Source organism: Castor canadensis, chromosome 12 (genome assembly GCF_047511655.1).
Source record: "Castor canadensis chromosome 12, mCasCan1.hap1v2, whole genome shotgun sequence".
Lineage (NCBI taxonomy): Eukaryota > Metazoa > Chordata > Mammalia > Rodentia > Castoridae > Castor > Castor canadensis.
In genome coordinates this window covers 15,083,451-15,109,126 of record NC_133397.1, presented here as the reverse complement: position 1 = coordinate 15,109,126, position 25,676 = coordinate 15,083,451, and positions in this window count along the sequence as shown.

The following is a 25,676-nucleotide window of genomic DNA, read 5'->3' as shown; positions in this document are numbered from 1 at the left end:
GGGAATGTTACCTGGGGTGAGACCAGAGAAGGGTCACCTTACCCCAGAGGTTAAAGCAGGCAATGAAATAGCATGTGACTATGTATGGGACAAGCTGTACCCCCCATTTCTGTAACCTGTTCTAAATGGTATATAAGGAAAGCCCACTTTGTTCTTGGGCTCAGCCTTGGACTCTGCTGAGTTGCTACCGGCCTGGTTAATAAACTTGCTTCCCAAAAGCTTCGGTGTCCTCTTTGTCTCTGTCTAAGCCCTCCTGCAACTCTAAGAAATGGAAACTTGCAATTGTTCTTTTGATTTTTTTGCTTTTATTTGGGTTTTGGCGGTACAGGGTGTTGAACTCACAGCCTCACGCCTAATAGTCAGTCACTTTACCACTTAAACCATGCCTCCAGCCCTTTTTATGTTGGTTGTTTTTCACATAGGGTCTCACTTTATGTCTCAGCTGACCAGGACCTCAATCTTCCTATTTTTGCTTCTCACCTACCTGGGATGACAGGCCCACACCACCACACCAAGCTTTTGTTGGTTAAATGGGTCTCACAAACCTTATACATGAGCTGGGAAGTCCCCCTGATCTTTGCCTCCCAAGTAGCTAGGATGACAGGCTTGAGCCACAGTGCCCAGATGCTTTGATTACTTTGACGGGTATGACTATTTCTAAACAAGAGCAACAATCATCTTTTGGATGTTTATGACCTGCCTGAGATTGTGTATATGCCTTATATACCTCATCTTTCTTAATCTTCCCCGATCCCAATGCTATTAGTCTACAGATTACACAGCAGTGAAAGCTGAGACCTTTTATTAAGCATACTTTCCTAGACACACAACCTGAAAAAGCCAAATTGGAGGTAACTGTCTCTTAGAGGTAGTTGTCCAAAGTCTTGTTGGCCCTATTTAAAATACCAATATGCTTCATAAATCCCCTTTTTCAAAACCAACAAAGTCCCTTTTCAGGTGCCAATTTAGCCATTAGCTCCTGGGTCAATTGGCCCAAATTCCAAATAGGGGGTTAAATTACTGACACCTTCTTACACAGCTTTTTTTTTTTCAATATCATTGCAGATATAACACAGGCATAAATTAGTGAGACTAATGAGACCTAATCTATTTGGTCTTTAACTTCCTAGATCTTTCATATGCCAATATTAAGAAATGTAAAATTGTATTTGTTCTTTTGATTGTCTTGTTGTTTGGTTTTTGTCAGTACAGGGTCTCATACCTTGAATTTAGCTGGCCAAGGATGAACAGTGATTGACCAAAGTTTCATTCTCCCTTATCTGAAACAGTATCCTCTTTAGGGAAGAGGTCAGTTTCTGGCGGGATTTGGGGTATCTAAAATAAGAGAAATGCACTTCCTGTCCCCATAGAGAAATAAATGGCAATGGCATTAAGTAAAAATGTTATACCATGACCCAGTCATGGTGTTGCATGATGTAATCCGAGCACTTCAGAGGCTTTAGAGGAGGGTTGCAAGTTCAAGAAGAGCCCTATCTACATCGTAAGACCCTGTCTCAAAAATAAATAAATAAATAAATAAAAGACTAAATCATATTCCTGAAATTGGCATTTCCCCTATGAGACAGAGAAAGTCATTCCTTTATTTCTTTCCTTTTTCTTAATAAGGGCTAGGAAGGCAAAGTACACAGCTTAAATAAGTGAGGGGAAGGTTGTAACTGAGTATTCAATTGAAGAGATAAAGATTCAGTTGATTGTACCATGACTGAGCTTCACTCATGTGTCACCTTCTCTATCATCACTTTAATCCACAAGCCCCCTTCCTTTCTCATCTGGAACCTGTATCACATTCCTGATGGGTTTCTTGGCCTCCAGTTCTCCATCTCTTGTTCACTTTTAAATTGCAACCCAAGCAATATATTCAAGCACAAATTAATCATATTTTTCTCCTACTGAAAAACCCACTGTGGCTTTTAAATTCTGCTTTCAATAAAGATCAAAAACCTTCACATTGAATTTTCAAGACCCAGCATGACTCGGTGCTGGCTGGGTCCTCACTTATAAGTTTCACAGCACCCTCAACTTCAGCCACATAACACTTACTAGGGTTCTAATTAAATATTTAGCCATGCAATTATTTCTCCATAGATTGTCAGGTCTGTTGAGGTCAGGGATCCTCATCTGCTGATGATCCATAACATAATGCTAGTCACTCATGTGACTCTAGGTATAGGAGACTTGGATATCAGGGAAGGAATCTTAACCTATTGAATATTAGAAACCTTAGAAGATTTTTGAACCTGGAGTACCAAGGCATGAAGATTTTTCACCAATTTATCCCAGAAAAATGATGGAGAGAATTTAGCTCCACCTCCACCATTTAATACTTTGAGCATCATATCTTAGATGCTTCCAGGATGGAAGTCCCCAAGAGGGCAATGAAAATCAGCTGGAGAAGTTAATGATTTCCATCCACTGTGATCCTCACTATCTGAAGAGGAGGTATAAATTGACATTGGGTTATGCACTGTCCTAGGCTAAAACTCTTGAGTGCAAGATTTCTGACACTCAAGCTTCCCAAACTATTGAGCACCAGCTGAGCCACAGGCCATATCTCAGAAAGATTTAGCAACAAGGAAGTTAAATCCATGCAGAGCCTATAATTTATTTCTAGAGATTGTCACAATGCATAGTTATTTGGTGGATTTGTATAAACATGTATTTATAGGCTATCGATATAAATATAAAGAATGTGTGCATGAGGATTCCTTTGCCCGTTTGTCTGGAGGAGCTCTTCAGAAGCTAAAGAACATGGTAAATGGTGCATCCAGTCACTTGAGTCAGTTGGGGGAAAAAAAGGAAGCAGACTGAATCCAGTCCAAAATATTGTTTTATTTTTAAGACCGTCTGTGCACAGACATACCCGAGAGGCAATAAAAAACTGCATTATTCTTCATTATTGCCCTGGAAGAGCATTCTGGCTTTAATGAGGGAGCCTTGATTTTGTAAATGAGAAAGAGCAATATTTCCCTGGGATGGTGAATTAACTTGCTTTGGAAAAATAAAATTTTGTCCCTGAGTAAACTTTGCTGCATGATTCAATCCCTTATCTTTTACTTGAAACTAATATTACAATGCACTGAGCTTTGTATCTGGCTAATGCTTTAGCTTCTGTATCTGAGTTACCTTTCTATTTTTAATAATTTTTAAAAATCATATTTGATTATCTTGTGAAACACTTGCTTCCTTTTTATGTGGGGACTGATTTTTCAAGTTGAGGCAATGTCATTAAGTGAGTCAAGAGAGGAAACTACTTGAATGGCTTTGTAGGGTGCTCCGAATCTTGCTCTCCTTCAAGCGTGAGATTTAGGCATCCTGTAGGGTCCTGCAATATTTTCATGAAGCATAGAATTCCCACTCCTTTTGCCAGAGGACATCAAATGTTAACATTTTCCTTAATTTTGAGACAATAACCTGTACTCAATTTCAACCTGGCAGAACGATGTTTTTAGGTGTTAAGAGTATTGTCAGCTTAGGTTTTCATTTCTGACACTATAACACAATGTCAGTTTTATTTCTACCTGGATCATGTGACCAGGACAAGTAAAACCCCTTGAACACTGTCTACTGTAGGCTATCCTTTTGTCACAGAAACTGTGCATATTAAACTGCCATGTTCCATCAGGCAGGCTCAGGGACATGTACGCGACTACAGGGCAAGTTTTTAGTTGGGAGAGCCACCTTAACAACTGTGTGGTCAAGGGTCAATTATATGAGTTAGGAAAAGCTGCAGAATGAGGGACAGAAGAATAAGTTCAAACTTAACTCCATATGAGATCTTTGGGAAGTCATTTCACCTCACCTAGCTTCAGTTTTCTCACCAATGAAATCAACACAACTTTGTGTACAAAATTGGTTTCCAGGTTCTAATGAAATGATGGATATGATGCCACGTGGAAGACCACAAAGCATGACTATGACTCTTCAATTAGAGTGCTCACAACAGAGCTTGACATTTATCAGACCCCCAACCCTCCAAAAGCAAGGACTTTCTCATTCACCTGATACCCCATACTCACCTGAGATAGCAACCAGCATATGGGAGGCAACACAAGAACAGGTGGTGATTGTCTGAAGGAATGAATGAAATCAACAGATGCTCAGCCACTGTTAGTCCCTTCCTTCTTTTCCACAGGATTAAGAAGAATACCTTATATTCAGTGGTGGGAGAAAAAATTCTGTGGTTGGGGAATCAAGCTGGGTGCCCATCAGTGGTGAATAGGTTAAAAAAAAGTATTGTATATATACAAGAAGGAGTATTATTCAGTCATTAAGAAGAATGAAATTATGTTATTTGCTGCAAAATGATGGAAGTGAGGCTCATCACGTTAAATTAGATAAGTCAGTTCCACAAAGACAAGTGTCATATGTTTTCTCTCATTTGTGGAAGCTGGGGAAATCAAAACAAAACACAAAAGAAACAAAAACAACAACAACTAAAAGCAATCAAGGTTATGAAAGTCAAATGGGAACTACCAGGGAGGTGGAAGGGAAGGGAAAAGTGGAAGGGAAGAGTTGACATAAGAAAGAGTGATAGAGGACATGAATGTGACCAAAGTACCTTACATGCATGTATGGAAATATCATGATGAAACTCCTTAAAAATAAGATAAAACAATTAGTTAGCAATAGATAAATAATTCTGGGATTAGGTTAACAGGTATGATCGCATCATGGCATTCCAAGTTTCAGTTCTAGGGCTGGTGTTTAGAATACAGAAAAACAGTTAGGTGCGAAAGGTTTATTGGGTCTGGCAGGCCATAAACAGCTTCTGTGTCTACCCAGAAAAGGACTAATTGGGTGGAGAGATCACTCCAAGAGGAAGCAAGTGAGCAAGGTGAAAGACAGGGAGAAAGGCTGTCTTAGACAATGGAGCCTGGGCTGTGGCTTGCGTATGTGCCATTTATAGGAGAATGCAATCCCAAAGAGTAGAGGAAAAGGTCATGGGATGAAGGAAGAGGGAGAACAAATAAAAAGAAGCAGCCACAGCATCTAGAAGCTGACGGCTCAACTTCTTGACCCTGCTGCAGTTCTGTGGTGTCTCCACAGGGAATAAATGAATTCACTGGATGCACCGAAGTTTGCTCCATGGAGTGTGGCATGGTCAGTTTCATGTTACTGTAATTGAATACCTGAAACTAGATAATTTTAAATGAACAGAAATTTGTTTTCCACAGTTCTGGAGGCTGGGAAGATCAGGATTAAGGCACTGACATCTGACAAGGGCCAGAAGGGCCAAGAGGCAAAAAAGGGCCCAATTTGCCCTCTCTAATCATGATGGCAGAGACCTCATGGCCCAATCACCTGGTAAAGCCCCCAAATCCCCAAAATGCAAGAATGATAACAAATTCCAAAATGGGTTTTAGAGGAGTCAGATCTTTGTAGCATAGTAAAATGTTAACTCCATGGTTTCTCAGACTTGAGTGCCCAACAGATCCCAAAGCATTTCGTGTAGCTAAGGAGAAGCCCTTTTTGGGAAGTCAAAAGCCCCAGGTGGTACATGTATAAAGCCAGGCACTATGAAGCATGCATGAGAATGACCTGAAGAACTAGGAACAACTTCCTCAGCGATCTAGTCCATCTGAAGCACCCATGAAGGAGACTCTAGCTGGCTCCAATATTGCAAGGGCCACCCTGGCCAGAAAGCGAATGCAGAAATAGAAGCCAGAGCAGAAATGTCTTGGCTTTTTCACTCCTGAGACAATTTCATGAACCAAAACTTACCAACTCTTACAGTTTTGTAAGTATAGCATAGTAGAATGGAAAGAGTAGAAAATGCTGAGCCAGTCCTGGCTTAAACCCTGGATCTAAACTAAACTTCCACACTCAACCATGTGATTTGGAATAAGTTGTGCTCTATGCCATGACTTTTCCATTTGCAAAATAAGAGTAATAAATAACATGTACCTTCATTATGGTGATGATTAATTTACATATCAATTTAGACGAGTGTGATCATTCGATAGGTAAGTAGGTAGGAAGATAGATAGATAGATCAGTACAAACATACACAGACAAATAGACTGCCTTCATGATGAGTTTCTCTAGATTGATAAATTAGATAGATGCAAATACATGTATAGGATAGTGATAGGCATAAAAGCATGCACAATAAATTCTACTAAAACCTGAATCTTATTGAAGCAGACAGTTGGCAGCCAAAAGTGACCTTTTAAAAATGCACTTGGGTTATGCCCTTCCTTTGCCCAAACCTTTCATTGGATTCCCATCACAGTCAGAGTAGCACAGATCTCCTTCCCTGATGATGAGGCTCAACTTTTCAGTCTCTGGCTCCCATTCAGGCCTGTACAATCGCTCCAAATTTCCATGTTGTCAAACCTACTTGGCTCTTTTCTGCTCCAGAGCCTTTTCCCCTTCCATGCTTTCTGACTGGTATTTGTTTCCTGCTTTGAGTTCTTTCTGGCTGTCTCCTCATCATTCAGAACTCAGTTCAAATGTCACCTCCTACAGGATGCCTTCACTCACCACCAGTATTCCTTAAGGTGGCCTCGCATTGTGACACTTTTCATGATGCTTAGCTCCATTTAAAATTAACACATTTATTCCTACAGTTCCTTGCTTATTAACCACACAGTCCATTTGAATCTGAGCTCTCTCAGTGCACAATCTTCACCATTCCATCCTCTACATAATTAAGAAAAAGGTCAGTGCGTAACACATGTTCCTTGCATGTTTGTTAAATGTAAGAATTCATGAATTTCAGGAGCCAACCCATTTCCCCCAACCCTGGGGATAGTGTTTTCCTAGGATCTCAGGAGTGAAGCATCAGCTAAGGCAGATTCTGGTCAGAAGGCAGCTTTCATTTCAGGAGACCATGAGATTTAAAGCAAAGATGAGTACCGAGTAGCTGGGCAGTGACCTACACCAGAGCAGCACAACTGGAATAACTAGTGACCATGAGCAAGCTCTTGAAAGATTCAAATTTTAAAATATTTGCAATTTTTTAAAACCAATGTCAACAGCAAGTTCATAGACATAATATGGATGGTCTAGATGTCCCCTCCGCTTGTGATACAGTTCTTTATCCATCCATCCAGTAACATGAATGAAAACCCAAGAAATGGCCTAATGCAGTACTTAGTTCAATTCTCAAAGCTCTTACAAAATTCCTTCCCGTGTACTATTTCAAGTGACTTTTGGAAATCAATCACTGACTGTACATCCTCAGAAATATATATTCTATAGACAAATGTAACTGCAAAGACTTTAACTTAAGGCTCAACCTGGGCCAGTTACAAGAAACTTCTCCACACCTATGGCATCTGTATCCCTTGTACTTCCTCTGTCTTAGCCTTGCCATGTCCAATGCACCGTCATGGTATCATACAAAGAACACTAGATTCATGAAACTGACTATGCTTAAAATTTTGGCTCCATCATTTGCTATTTTCATGTCTTCAAACAAACTGAATTTGCTCCTTTATTTGTAAACAGGATATGAATAACTTCACAGGATTATTGGGAGAAATAACTATAAGAAAGTACGTGAAGTTCCTGGCACAGAGTAAGTTTTTGAAAAGTGGAAGTTACTACTTTTAGCAGTACTGGGGATTAAACTCTGGGCCTCATGCTTGCTAGACAAGCACTCTATCACTTAAACTATTCCCCAAACCCTTTCGCTTTTAGCTTGTTTTTCTGATAGGTTATCCCACTAATTTTGCCCTGGATGGCCCTGCCTTGTGAGCCTCCTACCTCTGTCTCTTGAGTAGCTGTGACCACAGGTATCCCCCACCATGCCTCACTTGTTTTTGAGAAAGGTCTGACTAACTTTTCCCCTAGTTGGTAGGGAGCCATGATTTTCCTGTCTCTGCCTCCCAAGTAGTGGGGACTACAGGCAAGCACCACCACACCCCACCCTTATTCTATGTTTTAACCATTTCATTAAGGTTAATTGACACAAAAATCTGTAAATATTAAGTATATATAACTTAATAAGTTTGGAGATAAATACACATGCATAAAACCATCACCAAAATCTGACATCAACATGTCCATCACCTCCAAAAGTTTCTTCCATTCTTTGTTTACTTATAATTATTGTCTGTGATTTAAGACACTTTAACATAACATCTATCCTCTTGACAAAATTTTAACTACACAATGCAGAATTTTCTACTATTGATAGTACGCCATACACTCTATCTCTAGGATGCACATTCATCTTGTATAACTTAAACTCAGTTTGCACCTTCCCCCAGCTACTGGCAATGGCTATTCTCACATCTGCTTCTATGAGTTTTACTATTTTAGATTCTACATAGAAGTGAAATCATGCAGTATTTGTCCTATGTCAGACTTATTTCATTTAACATAATGTCCTCCAGATTTACCCATATTGCTATAAATGGAAGAATTTCCTTGAATGTATATGCCACATTTTCTCTAACCAGCTATCATTAGACATTTAGATTGCTTCCATATATTGACTATTGCAAAATCTAGATTTCATTCCTTTTGGTATATACTCAAAAGTGGGATTACTGGGTCTTATGGTAGTTCTATTTTTAGTTTTTTAGTAACCTCCATATTGTTTTCCATAATGGCTGTACCAATATACATTCCTACCAAAATGAGCAAGTGTTTCCCACAACCTCACTAACACTTTGCATCTTTTTGATAACAGCCTTATTAACACGTGTGAAGTGAAATCTCATTTTAATTTGCATATCCATAATAATTAGTGATACTCTGCTCCTTTTCATTGGCCACTTGTATATTTTTTTTAGGGAAAGTTCTATTCAGTTCTTTTGTCCATTTTTAATCAGCTTATTTGATTTTTTGCTATTGAATTTCTTATATGTTTTGAACATTAACCTTTTATCAGATATATGGTTTGTAAATATTTTTTCCCATTCTGTAGGTTACTTTTTCATTTTTGTTGATTATTTCCTTTGCTTATATAGAGCTTTTTAGTTTGGTATAATGGCCTCATCTATTTTTGCTTTTGTTACCTGTGCTTTGGATGTTACATCCAAGAGCTCATTGCCAAGGCCAGTGTCATGAAGCATTTACCTAAATCTCCTTCTATTATTATTATTACTATTATTGCTTCCTTTCTACCTATTTTGATGATGGTAAGTTGGTTTATTATTTGAGATAAAGGGTTTTTTTTTCTTGCTGTCTTTTTAATACTACAATAGTAGTAGATGTTTGCTAAACATCATCAAGTTTATTTTCAAAAAATTGAAGAGTTGAGTTCAACAAACATCTATTGAACTTTTCCAATGTGTCAAAATGGTGATATATAGAAGCCAGTGCACCTGTAGATAAGGGAAGAGGCCAGTCTATGGCATGATTTCAAGGGCAGGAAGAATGCCACGCTTTCTTCTCTCTCTTGTCCTTCTACTGGTAGCTTGTGCTTAGTGTTCAATGTCTCACACACCACTGGTCTGGTTTATACTCAGTCAAAATATCAATTCTCCTGGGAGGGCTCCCTCCTACACAAGTACCCATTCATAATGGAGGGACATGAGAACATTTGCCTGGAAGAATAAGAGAATGAGGACTCCGATAACTAAAAGGCAGAGGGGACAGAAGCATTTAAGCTCCAGGATCTGAGGCCAAGCTACTCCTCACTGGTCATTTTCCAGGGAAAAACTGTAAAATAATTTTCAGAGATCTTCACTGCTGGATGAAATGATTGCTTCAATGTGGACTGAGCCAGTGGCCCACTTGGTACCTTCCACAGCAGACAGAATCTTTCTTGGAGCTATCTATCCCTCTAGGGCCACATGAATCCCATCCAATCTACAACACGACCTCATCCCAGCAGCTGGCAGGCTACCTGGCTCTCTCCCCATGGTCTCTTATCCTGAACTGGTGTTCACATTTTGAATCCATTGGCTTCCCAGGGTCAGCTTGCTTGGGCAAGCTGGGAACAAAGCCAGACAGAGATATGGAGTACGAACTGATGGAAACAGCTGCCTATGGCTGTGGAGCTGGTTGCCTGCCAGTCTCATTGGCAGAGAACTGTGCCAGCATCCAGCTGCCCTCAGCCTCAACTCATAAGAGCAATGCGAAAGCAGTTGCCTCAGTGTCTCCCAGCCACGGCCAATTTGCAAACACATCATTAACCTCACCTGTCAGCAGGAAGGAAGCACATGTAGATGGTCCAGAAATTCAGTTTCATTGGGAAGCCCTGTACCAGGCCTGGCCAGACTCCCAGGGAGGAGCCAGCAATGTGGAAATGGTGAATCTCCCTTAAAAAGGCTGAAGTCTAATGGGGAAGAGAGAGATTCAAACAGAACCTGGCCCTTGTAAAAAAAGTCAAGAACACATTGAAGTTGGCTGTCTCTAATATGAAGCCAAATGACATTTATAAAAAGAGATGTGTTCTTAATTGGACTGGAATTCACACAAAGAAAGGAAGAGATGGTTGGTAGTGACCATAGGCTAAGAAAAAGAGGAAGAGCTACTACAGAAGGAACAGGCTGAGACGCTGAGTCCACAGGCAATGGGACAGCAGGCAGGACAGAGGAAGGAGGCTGAGTTACACACAAACTGGTGCAGTAGAGTCTAGATTGTGGGGGAGATGTGGCTCCTGGGAAAGAACAGGATAGGATCCAATTATGGGTTATAGACAACTTCGAGTCTTTGCTAAGATGTTTGGTGGGGTTTTGTTTTAGGTTGCTTTTTTTTGTCCTAAGCAATTTGTGTTTGACAAGAGGTTACAGAATGCTCCCTCCTGGCTCTGTTTTAGGTGAGACACTGTAGTGGCTGACTGGGGAAGAGCCAGGCAATAGAGCAGATGCCAGGGCAAAATACAAAGTTGCCCCCTGCTGCCCAGAGCCCTGGTGGAGACACTGGAAGGCAAACTATGAGAGGAGAGGGGCAGCTAAAAAGCTGTGGGTTCTAAAACTCACCTCTGTATATCAACAGCAGCTCCTGAGTAAGTAGATAACTGCCCATCTACATCCCAATCAATTCTTGCAAACAGAACTGGAGCTCTGGAACTGCAGATGGGCCACAGTCTCAGTGGTCTTGCACCTATGGCTGTCATGTCCTTCCCCAGGACCCAAGGGGTCAGGGTGAGTGAACCCCATGCAGGGAGTGGCCCAGCCCCTGGGGTGCCCCTTCCACCAAACAAGACCCACCCATGTCTAGGTCCCAGATGCCCTGTTGTCCCAAGGTCCTGCAAAGCTCCAAGGAGCCTTGGTGAGAGGAAACACCACTTTGCTGACTCACTCCTCTTTTGCTGCACAAATATTTGTGGAGTTCACCCCAATGATTAAATACTTTCAACAAAGGGAAAGGTTTTTACCGAGCTCTTTATTAGTTATTGGATTTTCCATTTCTCAAAGTGGGGGTTGAAAAGAAGATGCAATAATGGCTAACAGTTTGAAATTGATTATTTGCTTCTCTCCAGGGTAATTTCCTGGCAACTTGCAAAATACACAGACTATGAGAAGCAGTCACAGATTTCTTGTAAAATATTTTTCTTTGTATTTTTAGATTTTGAAAATCTCTTAAGACCCAATTTCCTTAATTTTAAAATGAGAATAATACCTCTAATTTCATAAGGCATCTGGGACCAGGTTCACCACCATATGGCAATGTAGGGCCTTGCACTGAGAACTCTAGGAGGCGCCAGCACAAAGACTGCTGTGTGGATGGTGCCTTCCGGAGAAGCTGAGCAGTGCACAGCCTGTGCCACCATATGTGGCATTATTGTTTAAGCTTTACTGCAGGCAGAGGTTTGAGTTTTGGTGTGCTCTGTACACATAAACATCCAGAGAAAGGACAGACTAGTACATTCCAGCTGACAAGGAAACGCAAACCAATGTGCACAAGGAATCAGGAGAGCATGCATTTCTCCAAAACAGTTTTATAAAACCCTTCCTTCAAAGTGTTGCTGCTCCTTCCATCTGAAATAAGCCACAGTTCTCAGAAGCTACTTTAGGAAAAGAGATAAGGACTGACCTGGCTTCCCATGTGGGTCATGGTCCCTGCCTCCTTCCTCAATATCCCTGCTGGGTTTTGAAGCTCCCTGCAGGTCTAGCCACTCACCTTCAATCACCAGCTAACTCATGCCCAGTGCTTCCTCACTGCCTTGGAAGTGGAAAATCTAAGTTTCCTGTCTCTCTCTGTCACTGCTCCTGATTTCAATATCCACGTAGACCATTCTTCCCATGAATGTGCCTTTCAGTGACTTGACACCATCTCCTCCAAGGATCTGGTCCTCCAGTTAAGCCCCTCCCATGGCCATACACATGTCCTGCTAACAGGGATGTCACCTGACTCCTCTCCATTCATAATTCTGGACACTTCCCTCTGGCTCACTGCATGTCCTTGTGGCTCATTGCCCCTAATATTCTCTAACACCTGTCGTCCCAATTCTGTGCACCATCAAGACCTAAAGTCTCTTGTTCTTTCCCTTTGCTCAGCTCTCCTTCCCTTCTGCACTCAACTTGGACACCGTGAAGCATCATTCTAACCTCTCCTTTCCCTCCACATTCAATCCAGCTCTTCCTGATGGAGTTGGAGGGAAGGCAAGCCCTCCCTGCCCCTTCTTTCTGACTCCTTGTTATGGCTGATGGGAGAAAGGTACATCAGCCAAACCTGCACTGTGACTGAAGAGAAATGCCCAATGACCTGACCAGCCTCCTTTGAAATTCAGGCTCACATGATTAATTCATGACCAGCACTTCACACTGCTGAGAAATCTTTGTATTTCCCAAATCCATTCACTCGCTCATGCTGTTCCAAAGCCTTTTGGTGCTCTTCCCTCTCCTCTCTTACCTGTAACAATTCTTCTTCTATCCTTGCACTTGCCTGTTTATTCTGCTTCTGAATTCACTGAAGAAAGAGAAGCAACAGAGTAGACATTTCCCAAGTTGTATCATCACATCTTTCAAGCCACCTGCATTTGTACCTACATACTTGACCTTCCTTCCTGTATCTATAGATATATAGTCTGTGCACTTCCTAACACATAATTTAAAATGTAAGTGATATGGTGTCACTCATTTGCTCAAAATTCTTCAATAATTTTACCTCTTACTCAGGATCTTTTAAAAAGGCAAAAATCCTTACTCAAAATCCATCTTCCCTTCATGTTCCTCACTAGCTCTGCAGACGCGTTTACTCCTTGCTCCCTGAGTTTGCAGGCCCCACTGGCCTGCTGCTATTCCTGGGAATCTCCATGCAAGAACATACCTCAGGATCTTTGCACTTGCTTCCCTGCTTGACATAATTATCTCCCTGATATCCCAAAGTCTCTATCCTTCACTTGCTCTAGGTTGCTGTTCAAATGTTATCAGAGCAGACTTCCCTAACCTCTTGATATTTGACATCACATTAAACTTGGTATTCACTACCCCATTTCCCACCTTTATTTTCTCTACAGTACATAGCTTCTGTTGTTATTACTGTTGTCTCCCTATGTTTGGATATAAACTCTTTGAAAGCCAAACTTCACTCTCTTTTTACAGCTGTTGGCAAAAGTGCCTAGGATAGCATCTGGCATTTGATAGGCACCTGAGAAACATCTTCTGAACTAATATGCTAATCTGGTCGTTATTTCAGTTCTCACATAAGATTTTTGTCCCCATCAAGAGTGTCACTTCTAAAAATAAAGTCTAAAAGCTACTGCTCGAGATTATAGAAATTTTTGCTTGGACAAATTCAGTCCATTATTTCAAAACACTTTGAAATAATAGCTCTATTTCAGGCATTCTGGGCTCTGAACTTGGCAGTGATAGGATTAAGTCCCAAATAGAAGCCCTAGATTCAGGACCAAGCAACTGTTTCTCTCCCTTCTACCATTTCAGGTTTTGAATGATCCTTTTTTTGCAGTACAATCTGAAGGTTCCCACAGTGGAGCTGAGACATAATGATAAAGCCTCCCCAAACAGCAATGCCAATGTGACAAGATTACCAGCAAGCATGTCTTGCATTGTGAAGGACCCACAGAAATAAGGTACTGAAATGAATGATTCTGGGGCTGGTGCCCATTTGCCAAGCACTTTCAGTGTCGTCTCTCTGTCTGATTATTTTGAAGCCAGACTGACTGCCCTTCGTTGATTCATCCTGCCAAAAACAAGCGAAAGCTGCTTTCAGATGATAAAGCTAGAGAAATGCATTAGCTACTTGCAGAGCCTTGTTTTATTTTTTCAAACACTCCTCCAGCACCAACTTTCTAATTCATTCATTCCTACCCACTAGAATGTACACTGCATGAAAACGGAAACTTAACAGATCTTAAGATGGCTCACAGCCATTAAACAATGCCTTGCACAAAATAGCCCTCAAAATTAGTTGTTGGAAAAGTAAATGAATATACACATTTATTCTGAAAATATTTTCTTGTTAGAAACCAAGCGTTATAGTTATACCATGGATATAAAAAGACAGAATCCAATTTCAAGTTGGAGACATCAATAATTTAGACACTGTGATGGGTGTAATCAAACCATGAACCTGACCCTTGGGGTCTTGGTTTAACATGGAGTGAAGATACACAGGAAAACAACTATGTATAAAGTAAAGCAGAATTAAATAATAGCAACTAAATTTATAAGAAATACAGGAGAACAAGAGAAAGAAAAGTGAAGTCTAACTTGGGAGGAGTCACCAGAGAACAAGTCTGTGCAAGTGACTTGAAGTTGAGACTTCAAGAATACAGAAGAATTCATCAGTCAGTGCTATAGGCACAGAGAAGAGCACAAAGAATTTAGATGATCCCCCTTTACACCTCCTCTAAAGCAACAAGCTGCATGCTAGGGAACTCTGCAACCTAGGAGTATTTTTCTAATTATCTGATTCATTGTGGACTATTATTTTTGATGAATGTAGTCAAAATGTCAAGACCATGTCAGATTTTTACACAAAGTTCTAAATGCTTGCTCTCATTTCCTGTCCATATCTCACTGTGGACCAAAAATAACTTTGACAGGTAATGGCCTTGGATCAAGTTGATGAAATCCAACAAAAAGTTGGGCAACATTCCTGTGTCATTAGGAAGTACGTAAACATTTGTGTGCAGAAGCAGCCGAAGGACAGGCCACCATCAGCAATGGGCAGCCCAGGGGGATCAAGCTGCAAAGGGTACCCTGAACCCTACACTTTTTGCAGTTCTGACCTCCAGTGACTGAGGATTTATGGAGAATGTGGGGCTACCACAGAATTTGGAATTTTGTGACACCTTTATCACTGACATTCTATCAACTCAGTCTTCTCTCAAGAATTTGTTCTAGAAGAATTTGACCAGATATACGGAACTTTGATCTGTCCTGAGTTGTACAGTCACTATCCCCAGGAGTACTTCAAGTTAGAGACCTTGATGATCTCACAGAAGGGGTTTTACTGCATAAGCATTATACACCTGTACAGCATAGTTACTACTTTCAATATCATTATTATCTTTAAAGATATTTCCCAGTTATTCAAATTTAAACCTATATTTAAGGTAAACAAGACACTGCCTTGACTTCAGAGCACAAATTGACTGCTGTGTTATACCGGTTATTCTATAAATCCCCATATCCTAAGACCACATCTCCAAGTTACATTTCTTAAAGGAGAGATTCTATTAGCAGAGGTCTCAAAGGAAAGCACTCTTACCTTCAGAACTCTGCTGGCACTCACAGGAAATAAGTCAAGAGAAAACTCTGTGAGTTTTTCTATCCAACAATGCACAGGAAATCCTAGCTAGTGCCTGAAGTTAAATAAAGGCAATAAAAACTGTAGAGAAATGAGACAAAACATGGTAATTGCAGGTAATACGGTTATCTAGGTTGAAAATGCAAGATGATCTACAGATTCATTTTTAGAATCACTAGAGATTTTAGCAACCTTGTTAGCCATAAAATCGGTATAAAAATTAATTTTAATTTTTTAAAAAGCAAGTATTTATATTAGTGACAACAACAAAGAAAACCCTGAGACTATCTAGGAATAAATCTAACAAAAAATGTAAGATCATTATGAAGAATATTATAAAAGTTATTGCAAGACTATTGAAAAACCAACAAAAGAATTTAAAGTTACATAATATGCTTGGGAAAACACAATTCAGTATTATATAGTATAGGCAAGTGTTCAATGCACCTGCAATGAAAATCCACCCAGAATTTTGCATGGAACTCTAAAAACTGATTCAGAAATGAATATGGAGAGAAGAGGGTAACATCCAAGACTCTCTTGAAGAAAAACAAATTGAATGACTTGCACTGCCAGATAGCAAGATATATTGTTTAAAACAATTAAAAAGAAGCTATAGGACTTAAGAAAAAAAGATTAGTACTAGTTCATGAACATAATAAAAGGTCACGAGTTTGTTTCATGATATATTTAGAATTGCAGATAAGTGGATATATGAGTGACAGTTTAATAATATATTCTAGAGTATTTGGTTCCCCATATGGAAAAATAATTGGAATAAAAGATTTATAAGATAGTGTTAGAGAATTTTATAATGATCTTTTGTACATTTAAACATAAATGTACAAAATATAAAGAAAAGCACTGAATAAATATATCTAGAATTAAAAATGTAAAATGATTCATTGAATGACACAGGAAGTAGTAAATCAAGCCTCGAATTAGAAGATATAACTGACAAAGTTTAATATCCAGCTTATATAAGTAAATCCCAGAACTTAATACAAAAACAAAAAAGACTGATAAAAATAAGCAATGCATAAAGGACATGAACAGATATTTCACAGTACAAACAGCATACAAAAAAAGTGAAAAGACCTTCAGTCTCTTTATTAATTAGCAAAAGGATATTAAAACCATTTCACTCAACAGATTTACAAAATCTAAAAGTTGGTCATAAAGCTAGAATAATCTGGACAATGAAATAAATAAAGTAGCGCTGGATTACAACCCACAGTATAAGATAAATATCCACGAGTCCATGCTGTTAGAATAAATTTATAACTGAGGAGAAAAGACACAGCTTCTCTGCTGGAGAATTCCTAATAAATCACATAAATAATCTTCCCTCCAGGAGAGGACGCATGACCTGTCACTCCTCAAGTGTGTGCTGTGCAGTGGCTTCCTTCCCTGGTGCCTGTAGTGAGCTTTCTCACGAGCTCTTGTTCTACTGACCTAACTGGGGGTGACAGGAGACTCAAAAAGGACAAATGATGGAAGAGAAAGCTGGGGCTAGGTGTGCTGGGTGCTCGGGTGGAGACACACAACAACCTCATTGCTTCTTTTCTCTAGTAACACTTCTTTTACTTTGCTTCTTTTCTCTTATTCTTTAAGGCCTTACTTCTAAAGTCTTTCTTTAAAACCTTGCTTATTTTCTAATCTTCAAAGTCTCTTTCCTTAGACTCACACTGTTCCATGTTTTCCTGAATCGCTCTTAAAGTCTTGGCCCTCAGACTTGCACTGTCCCCTGCTCTTTCTTAAAGTCTTGGCGCTCAGACTTGCAGACAAACAACAGCAGCCAGGTCTAAAAACGGCATTAGGATAACTCTTAAAGTCTCCGTCCTTAGGTCCTTAGATTCTCACTGTCCCATGTTCTCTTTAGCTTTTCTTAAAGTCTCAGTGCTCAGACTTCACTGTCCCTTGTTTCCTCTAATCTCTAGCATAACTCAGCAGCAGCAGCAGCATTCTCACAGCAGCCTCACAAGCAGGCCACAGCCAGCCAATCAAAATCCCTCATCAAAACCCCCCCCTTGTCCTCCTTCAGCAGTGGTAAACAAGAAGGTGGAACAACAGTTCTTGGAGAGGGGCGTGACATTGTAACAAGAGAAACCTGAGTTCCTACTTCTCTGAATTTAAACAATTTAGGAAAAGCAGCTGTGCTGTATTCTGCCTTTGCGCCCTTCTGCAGCTGGGGCCATGCCACACTCAGCCTGTTCTCATAAACTTCTCATAACCTGCTCCCCATAGGTGCCCACTATGGATGTTGGAGAAAAAAACCTTTATCATGGAGGCAAACATGACAAACGGTACTTCAGACAGATGATCAAAGTCAAGCTCAGTGATCATAAATCATATTGGAAGCATGCACTTGTAACATGAGGTGATGAAAATAGCACTTTATTTCTGTGATAGTCCTGCCAAACACTTACAAACCCAGACTAATCACAAGAAAAACATCAAATTCCAGTAGAGGACCATCCTATAAGTTAACTAACCGGCATTTCTGAAAATTATCAAGGTCTGCAAACTACAGCCTGCGGGCCAAATTCAGCCTGCCATCTGTCTTATAAATAAAATTTTACAGGAACACAGGTGTACTCACTTATTAGCATATTTTCTGTGGCTACTTTGCTCTGCAACGACACAGTAGTCATGGCAGAGTCAATATATTTACCACCTGGTTCTTAACAGAGAAATCTCACTGACCCCTTTCATCTTCAAAGTCATCAAGGACAGCTTCAATTTCTCCACTTTCTCCTTATGCCTCATGTCTGACTCCATCCTGTGTGATTAGATTGGGTACACTGTGGGTAATCCAGGATAATCTCCATATTCTCAGACCTGCAGTCTTAAATGCATCTGCAAAATCTCTTTTACTGTGTAACAGAACATATTCATAGGTTGCAGCGAATTGAATAGGAGCATTGTGGAGGGTCGCTCTGCAAGCTTCTCTACAAACTTAGTAGAAGGATGACAGGTACACTAGGCAAACCCCTACTTCCCTGTCACAGCCCCTGGCAGACATGGTTCTCTTGCCTTTACTGTTATGCACCCTGGAATCCTTCATTCCATGTAATATGTACCAGTTAATTTGGCTTTGTTATATGAACTGAAACACATTTTATTATTTCCATATAGGACTCCCTACAAGTTAGCAGAAAGTCACAGATCTAGAATTTGAGAAATAATCATCATTTTTATGTATTTTTAATGCAAATCACTTCACATTTCCAAACCTCAGCTGCTTCCTTTGGACAATGGAGATAATTGTTATTCACCTTAACCTTCTTCACGGAAGGACAATCATGTAACAGGAGCAGTAAATACTATTTATGGAGGCTTACTACATGCCAGGTTGTGCCAGACTCTTGACATTGACATTTATCTGGATCTCTTACACCAGCTTGTAACATAGATATTGCTGTGCCTATTTAACCAGTGAGGAGAGCACACCACAGAAATGTTAAGGGAATCCGTGAAAGTGACACAGTATATAAATAGAAGAGCACAAATTTAGTGTCTCATCTGACCCAAAAATTGGACATTAATCTTGAACAAATCAAATCTCTGAGATTCATCACATGTGCAAGAAATGACAAAAAGCCGAGAGCCACACAACCCCACCCAGTTTTAAGCGAGTGACAGAGTGGCTGGATTCTGCCCCCATGCTCCCAAGTGTCTTCAGACCAGGGTCCTTGAAGCCAATGGTTGCCCTTCAGTCATTGTACCCACCACAGATCACAGAAAACCTGCTCAGTTCAGCAAATGCCTTGGTTCCAGTCAGCAGTCAGTGCCAGGCTCTCCCGCATTAACCCCTCTCAGCTCCTAAATCACATTGAATTAGAGCTTGCTGGCCCTCCCTTCTCCATCCCATCCCCATCCACCCTGAACACTTGTCTTCCCTGAGCATTCACTTACCCCCGGGCAGCTGGCTTTCAGTTCCATACAGCAAGCTTTCTCTTATACCAACTTAACAAAGATGATGACCCTTGAAATCCATTTCAAGGTGCACCCCAGCAGTGCACCATCACCTGCTGCCTCTTCACTGTTTGTCTATAGTCTAACTTATTCCTCATGACAACCTCACATTTTCTAGACTAAGAAACTCAATCAAAAGATAAGTAACTTGCCCCAAGACACACAGCGAATGAACTGCTGAGCCATAACTTACACCATTGTCCAACAGGAATTCTCAGCTCAGGTCTCTAGCAATTCTGCCTTTTCAGAAAAATGCTCTATGGTCTTTTCATTGTTGTCAATACTCAAATGAAGCTATTTCCTGGTAGGAGCTGTGCTTGGTGGGAGTAATCGTAATCGTTGGAAGATTAGGAATTCCACAGAATCTAAAAACATTCATGAATGGGCAAGAAAGGAGTGCACCTCTTAGTCCTTCTTTTTATTTTCATCCCTGCCTATGTAGCTCCCTGGTCAAGTTCAGATTTCGGGAGTCCAGTTGAACCTGATTACCAGTCTCTGTAGTGCCATTTAGTAATTTCCATCAAGGTTGTTAATTTCTCAATGTCCAGAGTCTTCAATCTGTAAGTGAGAGAGAGAGAACACACGTATCTCACAGCCTCCATTCTCAAAGTGTGGTCCTCAACCAGCAGCAGCGGTAGTACTTAGGGCATGGTAGTAATGCAAATTCTTGGGCCCCACACCAAACCCTTTTTGTTTTGGCAATATTGGGTTTGGAACTCAGGACTTTCAGCTTGCTAGGCAGGTGCTTTCTGCTTAACAGAGAGCCCTTTTTGCTCTGGTTATTTTGGAAACAGGGTCTCACGTTTGTCCCCTGGACCATGATCTTCCTATTTATATTTCCTGTAGTAGCTGGGGTGACAATTATGTGCCAACATGCTGAGCTTTTTCTGTTGAGAAGGGATCTCCCAAACTTTTTGCCTGGGCTGGCCTGAAACAGCACAATCCTCCCACTCTCTGCCTCCCAAGAAGCTTGGATGACAAGCTACTGGCCACCAGCAATTGGCCACCTCAGACTTTCTGAATCAGAAATTCTGGGGCCAGATCCCAGCGTCTGTAGTCACAGTTCCTCAAGGTGAATCTTCTGGACACTAAAGTTAAGAAGCACTGCTTTATGGAGCTATTTTGAGGCTCTGTCTATAAAATGCTAAGCCTGGCACACAAACCCAGAAACTCTAAAACATGGTATTGTTGATTCTTTTAAAAATGGGAGTAACAGGGAATTTATGAATCACTAATACTTTAGTGTGAACTAGTTTAAAGTACTTCTTAGGACATGTGTGTAGCTACAAAACAGTGTGATTAAGTGGATTTTTAAAAATCATTAAAAATATATATATATATATAGTCGATAGAATTGGCTGAAAGAGGTGAACATTTTCCCCAAGGTTACCTGGAGAGAAAGAGAAATAGAACCCAGACTACTGACTCTGCTCTTGGTTCACCTTCAAGCTCTCACACTCCTGGTTAGCAGTAAGCACAAGCTCACTAATGGAGCAAACCTGATCAAGGCTTATCGAGGGCCTTGCACTGGCCCAGGGTTGGGCACAGGGACAGAGGATGGCTGTGGGCTGAGAAACTGGAGTCTCCCGCCCAGGGAGCCAACTAATTGTTCTGCCCTACTTGCTGATGAAGCCAAGAAAATGTGACCCTGATCTGCAAGAAAGTATTTATCGCTCATTCCTGCTAAAAATAAAAGATCATTGTAACAATATTCACACAAGGGAACTTCAAACAGCTCTAAGTAGGCCACTTGCTGTAATATGCTTATTGTGTTGGATACCTAGTGTTTTCAAAGTAACAGGAAATATTTTCAGGTAAAATCAACCTAGTCTGTTAGTCTGATAGAATGTCCTGGTGTAATGACACTGTATTGGAAAGACGCTGGAATCACATGTGCAACAATGATTGTGCAGCAATTCTGACTGTCACTGTATGGTTAAGATGTCTCTATGCCATATTAGGGACAAGGCATTACAGCAGGTATGGGTTATGGAGTCTCCTTTGAGAGGTGGAATTATTCACCAAAACAGTTCCCACATGTGACAATAGCAGAGGGAAAGATCCACGAGGAGATGGACAGGAGTTCAGGCCAGAGAGGCTAGATGTTCTCTTTGCCTTGACTACAATCAGGATGCACTCAGCATCTGAGAACACTGTGTCTGGTAATTTTCTGGGATCTACAATGGAGGTCAGCCATTCGGAGCAGGAGCCTGGAACCTGCCCTGCAGAACAGGTTAGGAATAAGAGGGATGCACACATTCTGTGACTGCATCCCCCAGTCCTAGGCTGATTAAAGTTTCCATGTTGTGTGATTTATTTTGCTTTATGTGCTTTGCCATTTCTGTGTCTCCTTAACATTTCCCACTGGTTCCCATTGGTGGGTCTTCACCTACCTCCTTGTACTCTAGAGAATCAGAAGGAAGATTTCATCTCTATACTGGTGCTTCTGTACTCTTTTATTTGCTGTCTTTTAAATTTCTTTACATGTTTTATTAGCATATGTCAATTATACAAATGTGATATTTCCATGCATGCATGTAATATACTTTGATCAAATTCACCCCTTCTATTACTCTTTCTCATCCTCTTACCTCTCCTTTTTAAACAATTTTAACAAGTTTCATTATTCCATTTTTATACATGTGTACAAAGTACTTTCATCATATTCAATCCCCCTTTCCTTTTGCCTTCCCTCTTCCCACTGGCCCCCATCTCTGAACAGTCCCTGTTTTGCCTTCCTGTCATTCATTTTTTTAAGGTCTAGATTCCACATATGAGAAAGAACATACAATATTTGTTTTTCTCTATCCGGCTTATTTCACTTAACATGATGATATCTAAATCCATCTGCTTTCCTTCAAATGACATCATTTCACCGTCTTTATGGCTGATAATATGATATATCATGTTGTGATATGTATATATATAATATATGTCTCTCTATATATTTTTTATCATTCATTGGCAATAAGAATGGCTATCATCAAGAAAACAAACAACAAATGTTGGTAAGAATGAGAGGGAAAGGGAGACCTTTATATTCTGTTGGTAGGAATATAAATTAGTGCAGCCACTATGGAGATCAGTATAGAGGTTCCTTAAAACACTAAAAATAGGACTACCATATGATCCTGCTCTACCACTCTTGGGTATATGTCCAAAGGAATATAAGTCAGAGTGCAACCACGATACCTGCTATAAATCGAGTTAAAGCAGCACTACTCACAATAGCCAAGCTGTGGACTCAGTCTCTGTTCTAGATACCACCCATTCTAGGTGGGGCTACAGGAAGCAGAGTGACCTTTAGCAGAGAGAAGTGTCAAAAGGACAGGGCCTGAGCTTGAAGTATGTGTAGATTTTATTTAGGAAGGTGGTTTCCTTTTAACAGCAAAACTTATAAATCTGGCAAGTAGGACACATCCCAGTTTATGAATTCCAATCCTTATTTTTTTAAGTATAATTTAATTTCTACAAATATAACTTAAGGGAAGCACTTACATGGAAAAAAGATCCCCTGGAAAGCAGAAAAATCCCCTCACCAACAGGTTCTTCTGCCAGGAAATGTCCTGTCCCCTCTTAGCCATGGGGTCTGCAGGAATGGAAGGAGAGGTATTTTGTTGAGAAAGTCTGCTTCCTCCTCACTTGCCAAAAAGCCAGAGCAGCAAATGTGTAGGGCAGGTAACCAAGACCTAAAATCTTCAGTTCATGGACTCAGTTTACTAAGTCTTTTGAGACTTGAAAAGAGGGCTGAGGTCTTTATGCTTCAGCATCCCAGGCTAAAAGAAGCTTCAACTGAGGCAAAGGGATTTCACCACTGAAGCAGGATGGGCTTTTCTGTAGTCAGATCTGACTGCTCCTCTGTAGTTGCCCAGAGGAGACCAGATCAAAGCAGATAAGTAAGCATCCTCTCTTTTCTCTATCAAGGAAAGACAGAAGTCAGTAAAATGGATAGCTGGAGATAGAATAAAGACAAATACAGTAAGCACCTGCACCTTACAACTTGCCCTGGCTCCTTCCATCAGCATATCTTCTCAGCTACACCAACCAAATTGGCCATTGCAGGAAGGCTTTTGTCTACCCAGGAAGCCTCCACTCCATCTCCCTTAGATGAGACCCAGCTGCTGCCTCTGTCTCCTGGTTCTGCCGACAGTTTCTGCCTTCGTGACCCCATAGTCTTCCTACCTATACGTGTGACCTTCAGCAGTGCCTAGCTCTGTCTCAACCAGGTCTGCCCAGTGTTGCCCCTGTCTTCACCAGCAGTACCTCCCACCAAAAACGCAGCCCACATCCTTTGTCCAGCTATGAATTCTGAGCAAGAGGGAGCAAAGGTGCATTGTTTCTAATTCCACTTATGTTCTGACATAACTAAGAGTATACTGAGTGAAGAGTTTTGACCATTCCAGTTTTGTAGCAAAACTTGGGACTTTTGTCCCAAGTTTCAATTTCTATACCAGAATGTAGAAGAATTAATAATAAATGACCTGCCTACAGGGCTGTTGTGAGGATCAATAAGAGAATATATGTGAAAATGCTTATCTGTGCTTGGCACAGGCTATGAACAGATTTGCTTGGTAAAATTATGTCCTTTTCCTTGTCTATTAGGGGGAAAAAAAACCTTGATTCTGCAATGTACTTTTCATACTCTGACAAATATTACCTTCAAAAGCTTAGTCCCTGTTACAATTTAGGTCCTGGCATTTTCACTTTAAGAAGTAACATTAAATACTGTAGTTCAAGTGAATCCTTTTGGAGACTGCCTTGTCAGATCACTGCCTGGAAATACAGAGCTTTAGATTACAGAACCAGAGTTTGCATTCATGCTTAGCTGAGGCTTCCCACCACACCATAATCTGAAAGTGTGGGCTGAGGACTTTTTGCACCAGCATTGCCTGGGAAATCTGTAAAAATGCAGAATCCACAAAGAACTGAAAACAAGGTCTCAAAGAAACACATTATATAGATGTCCCTGAGTTATATAGTTTGACTTTTTCAATTGTGCTGTGTTGCAAAAGATAGCCATACGGCTACTCTGATTTTCACCTTCAGTACAGTATGCAATGAACTCCATGAGGTAGTCAACATTTTATTATAAAATAGACTTTGTGTTCCAGGCTAATGAAGTGTTCTGAGGATATTTAAAGTAAGTTAGACTAAGCTGTGATATTCAGTAAATGGTGTATTAACTAGATTTTTCAATTTACAATATTTCTAATTTATATGTTTATTGGAATGTACATAAGAAGTATCTCTCACTTATGTTCAGAACAGTGTTATTCACAATAGCCAAAGATGAAAGCATCTCAAACATTCACTGATAGATGAATGAATTAAAAATGTGGAATATACATACAACAGAATATCACTCCACCTTACAAAGGAAACAAATTCTGACACAGGCTACAATATGGAAGAGTCTTGGGGACATGATGCTAAGTGAAATGAGCAAGACACAAAAAGACAAATATGATATTATTCAAATTAAATGAGGTACTCATAGAAGTAAAGCTTACAGATTTAAAAAATAGAATGATGGTTGCCAGGGACTGAGAGAGAGGGAAATGAGACACTAGTGTCAAATGGGTATAAAGTTTCAGCTATGCAAGATGAAAAGCATTCTGAAGACAGATGGTGGTGATGGTTACAACCATCAATGTGACATGATTCATGCTACTGAATCATACATTTAGAAATGAATGGTAAATTTTATGTTATGCATACTTCAATACAGTTAAAAATAATAATTTTTAAAAACTGAAAGAAAATGTAGATTCCTCACTTACTCTCAATTCTCAAAAGCAGTTCCTAGTGGTAGACTCAAGAACTGTTTTAGAAAGTTCTGCATGTGATTCTGATGCACCCTGAAATGTGAATACTGCTGCCGTGTAACATGACTCATAAGTAACATCTGGGAAACACATGCCAACACATGGACCAGGCCATTAAGAAATTTTCACAAATAATAATAACAAGATACTATCATTTTCATGCTAACCAGAATGGTGTGATGTACCCCTCTTCTGTTTTGATTAGGTAAATGGCTACGTGACTTCAGCCCAAAG